Source organism: Trematomus bernacchii, unplaced genomic scaffold, assembly GCF_902827165.1.
Source record: "Trematomus bernacchii unplaced genomic scaffold, fTreBer1.1, whole genome shotgun sequence".
Classification (NCBI taxonomy): Eukaryota; Metazoa; Chordata; class Actinopteri; order Perciformes; family Nototheniidae; genus Trematomus; species Trematomus bernacchii.
The window spans coordinates 3,314,355-3,321,734 of NW_022987524.1; the positions used below are offsets into that span (position 1 = coordinate 3,314,355).

Consider the following 7,380-nt stretch of genomic DNA (forward strand, 5'->3'; position numbering starts at 1 on the left):
AGAGAGATTTAGCCGAAAACCCCCACTTCTGGGGTCATTTGGGTGGATTTGACCTATCTCTGGCCCCCCTTGCTCGATTTCGATGAATGAAATCTCTTTATAACCGCTAGAGCCAATGGAATCGAGGGAAAGTTATATACACACCAACACGTTAACAAATAAGGAATGAGAGTGACGCGTTACCAAAACCGGAAGCTGCATACACTCTGGTGGCTACCATTAGCAGCTAACTTTTCTGCTCCGATTTTTACATAAAAAATAAAATTATGGATTATAAATAATTTTTTAAAAGGTACAGGTACATTATCAACCTATGGATCAACAGTTGTAGATATTTTTTTTTTTTCGTTTTAATGCCATTGAACACGTCTTTTGACCTAATTGACAGCTACGGTGAGATGATCTGCCGTAAAAGCTCCGTAAAGGTACGTGTTGTAATGTCTGTGTTTGCTTCCCCTGTCGCAAGTTCGGATCGCTCAGTGATGATACTATACGTAAATAATCAGTGGAGTCTCAGCTTTAATAGGCTATATTGTATGTGCAGCTACGATAAGTAATAAGGGTATCTTTATCTTGAACTGTGTGCCGCAGTGCGTTAGAATTTTTTCGCTCAGGGGTCATTTAGACCCTTCTTATGAGACTTGTGTTTTGTTTTGGTAAAAATGGTTCATATCTTCAGTTAGCTGAGATTCTTCCCGTCAATCTGGTGCTACACATTAATAGTTTCATAAATGTTAAGAAGCCCTGAGACATTATCTCGAAAACAAAAAGGTGGGAGGGGTCCAATGGGGGGACCGCCGTGCTTAAGAGGTTAATGAGCATTTTGTGTCCTGTGGCTGTCTGTTTGATTCTGTGACTAACTCTGCTTCTGTGAACACCACAGTCTGTGACTCTGAAAAACGTGTTTTGGAAAACCCTTTTAGTTTTACTCCTTTTACTGTTGATGTTGTTCGTGAAGCTTTAACCAAGTTAGATCCTAAGAAACCGGCCGGCCCGGACAACGTAGAACCTTTCTTTTTAAAGATAGCTGCAGATTTTATTGCTCCACCTCTCACTACTCTTTTTAACCTCTCCCTCAGCACAAACACAATTCCAAAATTGTGGAAGTCAGCGTATGTCCTACCTCTACTAAAAGGTGGGGAGGCCACTTTATTAAATAATTATAGGCCCATCTCTAAATTATCAGTTCTGGCTAAGGTTCTTGAAAGCCTAGTGAGTGAGCAGGTAAAGGTGTTTTTATGTACAAATGACATCCTGTCTAAACATCAGTCAGGTTTCAGAAAGCAACATAGCACCATCACTGCCACAATGAAAGTGGTGAATGATGTGGCGAGTATTTTAGATAATAAGCAGAGTTGTGCAGCTCTATTTATTGACCTTTCCAAAGCGTTTGATACCGTCGATCATCGCATCTTAAAGCAGAGGCTACTCAGTATTGGCATATCCAGCCATGCAGTGGGGTGGTTTGTGAACTACCTCTCTGAAAGGTCCCAATGTGTTCATTTTGATGGGCTGTCTTCTGAGTGGTTAAACATTACTAATGGTGTACCACAAAGTTCAGTTTTAGGTCCACTTTTATTCTCCATCTACATCAATAGTTTAGGTGAAAATGTCGATGGAGCAACCTTACATTTTTATGCGGACGATACCGTTATGTACTGTGCAGGTCCCTCCATTAAGGAGGCTGTTGTTGAATTGCAAGCTGTTTTAACATTATTCAGACTCAGCTCTCTGAACTAAAGCTTCTTTTAAATGTTGATAAAACCAAGGTAATGCTCTTTTCAAAAGCTAAAAAGACACCAGAGCCTGTTTTAGATATTGTAACTACGCAAGGAATAAAACTTGAAGTGGTTGCCTGTTACAAATACCTTGGTATCTGGCTTGATGACTGTCTCTCTTTTAAACGTCATGTCAATAACCTGCTTAAAAAACTGAGGGTTAGGCTAGGTTTCTTCGACAGGAACAAGTCCTGTTTCTCGCTCGAGGCCAGAAAAAGGCTAGTCTCTGTGACCTTTTTACCTGTGCTGGACTATGGTGATTTGATTTATATGAATGCACCTGCCAATTGCCTGGTCAAGTTAGATGCTGCGTATCACAGTGCACTGAGATTTGTGACAAACTGTAAAGCATACGAGTCCAAACAACTCACAGACTGCACCGGGCGCTCACGTAGGAGCCCTGTGACCAGAGTTGGGTGTAACGCGTTACAAAGTAACGTAAGTACTTTTATAATTCAGTAATCACACTACAGTTACTAACATTGCCCCGACACGCGTTACTTCGTTACTTTTATAAAATCAGTCATAATCACACTGACAGACAAGAGGGGTTTCCGCCGCAGGTTTATATGTACGTAATCTGCGCGACTTGCACGTCCACATCTCCGCGTGCAGTGCTCCATAAACATGGCTGAGTCAGCGATAACTTTCGAGGGGTGGAGGTATGCCCATTATTTTGAGTTCGTCCGAAGAATAGACAGGAATGTAACGGTGAGGTGCAAACTGTGTCCAGGCCAGAAGCTGTTATCCACTGCTGCAAACACCACGTCAAACCTCAACAAACACCTGCAAAGAACACATGCTAAGGTGAAGCTAATAGCTAAGGACCCCCGAACCCAGAGTGAGGATGTTGTGAGTGCGCCGCCGCCGATTCCGAAGCAGCACAAATTAGAATTTGGAGGACCGGTAACCAAAGCAGAGATGGACAGGCTTGTAGCATCCTTCATAGTAGAGGTAATGTTGCCCATTTGCACAGTGGAATCACCATCGCATCGTTCAGAGATATACTGCGCAAAATACAGATAGCAGGAGACAGAGGACAGCCATGGTCAGAGCTATCTGGATCAGTCTTATGCGACAATGGAAACTGAACTAAAGAGAACATTTGAAACTTTAGCAGTCTGCGTGATCTGCCTGCAGGGAGGGGCGGGCCGGCCCTGCGAGTAAAGTAACGAGTAAAGTAACGAGTTACTTTATGTAGAGAGTAACGAAGTAGTGTAATATATTACTTTTTTTTAAAGTAATATGTAATATGTAATATATTACTTTTTTTTAGTAACGACCCCATCTCTGCCTGTGACCATCAGATTTGACGACGCTGATTGGCTGAAATTATGTTTCGGCGGCATAGTTTAAAGATAGCAACAGTTGGCTTCTGCTGCACTTGCTGCCCTCTCGTCTGGGCGCTGTGCATAGCGCCCAGACGAGAGGGAGTAATGATACACGGGCAAGGCCAGGCAGGAAACATGTGACTTATCAGTAACTTTAGACATCGTAACACAATTTTAAACGAGATTTTATTGTTGATTATACATTTTACTGATACCAATTATATAATATTTACCTTGTTTATTAAAAATAAAAAGAGAGAGAGAGAGAGAGAGAGAGAGAGAGAGAGAGAGAGAGAGTGTGTGTCTGTGTGTTTGTGAGAGAGAGAGAGAGAGTGTGTGTGTGTGTGTGTGTGTGTGTGTGTGTGTGTGTGTGTGTGTGTGTGTGTGTGTGTGAGAGAGAGTGTGTGAGAGAGTGTGTGTGTGTGAGAGAGAGAGAGAGAGAGAGAGAGTGTGTGTGTGTGTTTGTGAGAGAGAGAGAGTGTGTGTGTGTGTGAGAGAGAGAGAGAGAGACAGAGAGAGAGAGAGAGAGAGAGAGAGTGTGTGTCTGTGTGTTTGTGAGAGAGCGAGAGTGTGTGTGTGTGTGTGTGTGTGTGTGTGTGTGTGAGAGAGAGAGTGTGTGTGAGAGAGAGAGAGAGTGTGTGTGTGTGTGTGAGAGAGAGAGAGAGAGAGAGAGAGACAGTGTGTGTGTGTGTGAGAGAGAGAGAGAGAGAGTGTGTGTGTGTGAAATGAACAGTTAGAACTGACTGCTGTCAGTTGGAGTGATGACATCATCGTGTTCCATTACACAGGTGTTTATAGTTGAGCTAACGAGCTCTGTAGAGATCAAAGGTTTGCATTGTTCTGAATGAGAGATAAACCTCTTACATGTGAACGTTTTATGGAAGAACCATAACAGATATCTGTGAAATTTCAAAACGTGAAGCATGTCAAAGAAGTTGAGTATCTGACGTGTAATTTTTGTGTACTTTCGGGTTAATAATGTGGCCTTTTTGGCAGATTAACTAAAGCTGTGCGGCTGCTGCTGTGAGGAAATATCTGTCTGAAATTACAATGGGTTTTAATGGAGACATGTTGAACGTTTTTGTCACTTCATGCCCTCAAGAGGCATTTTGTTTAATTATTTTTGCTTAATTATTTGTCATTTTTCAAGCTACGGGATGTTTTCCTACGTTTGTCATGAAAATTATGTCTCAGGAATGTAGGGTTTGGGAATTATGGCAGTTTTAAAAAAATATATGAAGGCAAATTTCAAGATTTCTTACCCTCTAGCTGTGACATCACGCACTCTAGTTAATGTTAAAATCTGAAGAAAGCCTCTTTACCAAGGTCTGAACAATGCTTAATATCTCTAAAAGTAAGAATCAGATTTAAAAGTTGTGTTACACGAATAATGTTAGAAAGATGTGTAACATTTTAAAGTTGGAATGAGGTTTCTGAGTGAAAGTATGAATGAACAGTTAGCAGTTGAAGTCGCATGAAGATTGTTCAAGTCCGAAGATTTTCTCCATTGACTTCAATGGTTAAAAATGTGATGTATTATGGGATGTATCTCTGGAATTATGAAAGTTATGAATAATCCAAATGATAGCCATCGATTCCCGACCGAGCTGAACGTGTTGATGTTTGAACGGAGTTTCTGCGATGTTGAATACAGGAGGAGAAGAGGTGCAAAGTTCCGGCGAAATAATAATAATTTTGTCCGTAGAATAACATATAGTTGGAATGCTGTATCAGCAAAAGTCTGTCGTTGTATTTCTGAATTTACAAGACAGTGAAAATGACAGAGGCATGCTCTCATAGAGAGCTTCATTTCATGGAAGCAAACATAGTGTCTGTTCAGGCTTGCTGAATGTTGCAGTTTTCCCTGACTTTCTCTTTACTCACCACGTAGCCAGCATGCATGCATTTTTGGATCTTATTTTATTATATCCATGAAGCATGGCATATGTGTACAGTGTTCATCTGATCCCGGAGTAACACTGCAGAGCAGCAGATCACAATGGGCTCTATGTCTGTACCACTGCACAGGTGCCGACTTAGTCTACAAACTAATATCAATATTATATATAATTAACTGTCAATGTCTCAAAATCAGACCAAATGCTGGATTAAACTGAACTGAAAGGAAAAGTTTGCTTCCGTTAAAATCAAGCTAAGTAAATGAGAGCATCTGCTGGGGTTTTACGTTTTCAAGTCAATTTAAAAAGAGAGCAGATATTTTTTTCCATATACATTTTCTTTGGAATTCTGAAAATCTCTTTATTCAGAAAATATCATATATAAAGCTTGCGATCAGTTGCATGCTGTTTTTCTTCAGTGGATCATCTTCTGAGTGTCTTGTAGGGTGCGTTCACTGACCTCTCATTTCAGTGGGACATTCCTAAACTGTGACAAAGTCTCAGAAGAGACGGGGATGACACATCGTGGGTGTTTCTCAATCGCGAGTACGCTTGCTTGGTAGCACATGTCTGCCGAGCTTCTTGCTTCAGAAGCGAGTCAAGAATACTTCCTGGCATTCGGAAAACGAAGTGTGGAACACGCTAGCAAGTGTGCAGGTGTGCGTCATATGAGAGGCCCCGCCACAGATTTGGGGAAATTGGTCCGTGCGCAAAGCATTGTGGGGATTTTAAGACCGCGAAGTCTACTCATGTGCAGACTCGATATTTCTCCAAACGGAGTACGCCGGGCTCGGTAGATTTCCAAGTATACTGGAGATTGGAACAGTACTTCGGCGGCACTCGATGACGTAGTATGCTTGAAATAGTGGCTCTGAAGCAGCTTTACTCGCGATTGAGAAACACCCCGTATTTGTGTATGTTGAGGCTCCACTCAAAAAGCGATGCTTTCTTTGGGTCATCGAATATTGCTGAGAAAAAAAAAGCTCTGTGGCAAACAAACCTTAATGAAACGTTCTTTTGTTCAGCAGGATAATAAAAAAACAAACAGATTTTATAACTTTTTAAGGTAAATGCAATCGGCAGCATTAAATATAATTATTATGCTATAATGATATTAAGATGTCTAATTTAGCCACTTACAGTATTAGTAACAGACTAACTAGTAGCCATGTCGGTTATCTTTACCAGTTCTTAAAATCAGGTTCCACCGAGATTTGAACTCGGATCGCAGGATTCAGAGTCCTGAGTGCTAACCATTACACCATGGAACCAAGGACTGCACTGCGTTCAATCACATCTGTGTCTGTGGGAAATGAAACAATTATGCCACTGTTTCTAAAAACATTTACGAGACTAGACTGAAAAAAATACTTTAAAAAATAGAGCTGTTTGAAGAGAAACAGTTTAGTGCACAACTACTGTACAAAGGCCATTGTGATACCATTGAAAATAATTACTAACTTGACTTTGCAGTTGTGATAACGGTGAATTCGGTGTAAAATACTGAAAGCACTTTCACCGGAAACTGAATCATAGGTTACAGTCCCTATCCTTAGAAATAGCTTGTATAAGAGTCTCCACTGCTTACATACAATAAACATGTTATATTTGACATAAATGCAATATGATTAGTATTTATTTTCTGATTAGTGTCTGTCATGTCTGAACAAAACAGAGACCTTCATTAGTCATATTATTTCTTATTAACAGAGGTGGGAAGAAGTGAAGTACAAATACTTTTATATAAATAAATACTGTACTTAAATAGTTTTTTTTTATATCAGTTAACTACACACACTTTTCTGACAACTTTTACTTTCACAATTTTAATACATATACATGTACATTTTCAGCACAGCTTTAGTTTTAATCTGCATCTGGTGGCGGGCTCATTATTTAGTCATTGCGCGACTATTTCAACCTAATGTCATACAGAACACATGGTCGGTGTATGTATGTATGAATTAACCCTGATTATTTGTAAGTGTTTTAGTGTCAGGGTGATAACATTTTTATTATTGAACAGGTCATTTTTGAATAATCACAGAAAGGGTCAAGATTTTTTTATTTTACCACCCTCTTAAAAATCTGAAAAAATAGCCTGCTGTTGATTTTCTGAATTAACAAGATTCCTCGAAACAATCTCCTTCAGCAGAGTTACAGCTTCTCAGAGTGACAGACAGTACACACCCTTACGCCACACACAAAGGTCATACAACATCCTGGTTCATGGCAGGAAAATAAACAAGTATCTGTTACAACAGCTGTAGTTTGAATAAATTGATTTAGATTAGGTTTTATAGTAATTTCACTTCCAAACTGAAGCCTTTGCATGCTGCCATGTATATAAGAAAAGAGATTCAGAGTGTACAC

The 7,380-nt window shown here is 40.1% G+C and overlaps 1 non-coding gene across 1 annotated transcript; it reads right to left on the reverse strand.

Annotated features, from left to right (window-relative positions):
- Positions 1 to 6,206: 6,206 nt before the first annotated feature.
- On the reverse strand, positions 6,207 to 6,278 carry trnaq-cug. Its single transcript has one exon. It is a non-coding gene; the product is annotated as a tRNA-Gln (tRNA).
- Between the last annotated feature and the right edge of the window lie 1,102 nt (positions 6,279 to 7,380).